Source organism: Haemorhous mexicanus, chromosome 4 (genome assembly GCF_027477595.1).
Source record: "Haemorhous mexicanus isolate bHaeMex1 chromosome 4, bHaeMex1.pri, whole genome shotgun sequence".
Taxonomy (NCBI): Eukaryota; Metazoa; Chordata; class Aves; order Passeriformes; family Fringillidae; genus Haemorhous; species Haemorhous mexicanus.
In genome coordinates, this window is record NC_082344.1 from 20,869,432 (window position 1) to 20,869,874 (window position 443).

The window sequence follows — 443 nt, forward strand, 5'->3', positions numbered from 1 at the left end:
GCGCCGCTCCCGCCCCGCCCCGCCCGGCGCAGCGCAGCGCGGTGCGGCGGGAGGCGGAGCGCGGTGCGGCCCGCCCGCCCCCGGAGCGGCCCTGCGGAGCCGCCGCGGGCAGCGGGCGCCAGCAGCGAGGTGTCTCCCGTGCTGCTGCCAGCCGTGGCCTCAGCTGGTGTGCTGCTGGCCCGGCCCATGAGTCTCCCAGGTCGTATTTCCAGCGCAGAGGATTTCCTCAGGCCGGTGCTGTTTCTCCTCTCTCCTCAGTTCTCATCCAGTTCCCCGTCCAGCTCATGCACGGTCATCTTCAAAAAGGTCTTGCACAGGTCCGCTACAACTCCTCACCCACCGCCTTTCGTTTTCTCTTCAACTTGGTTTACTAGCTTAGATTTGGTGCACCGTAGCTCTTGGATGGAGTGACAAACACATTGCTTCTTTGTGCTCTCTCCACA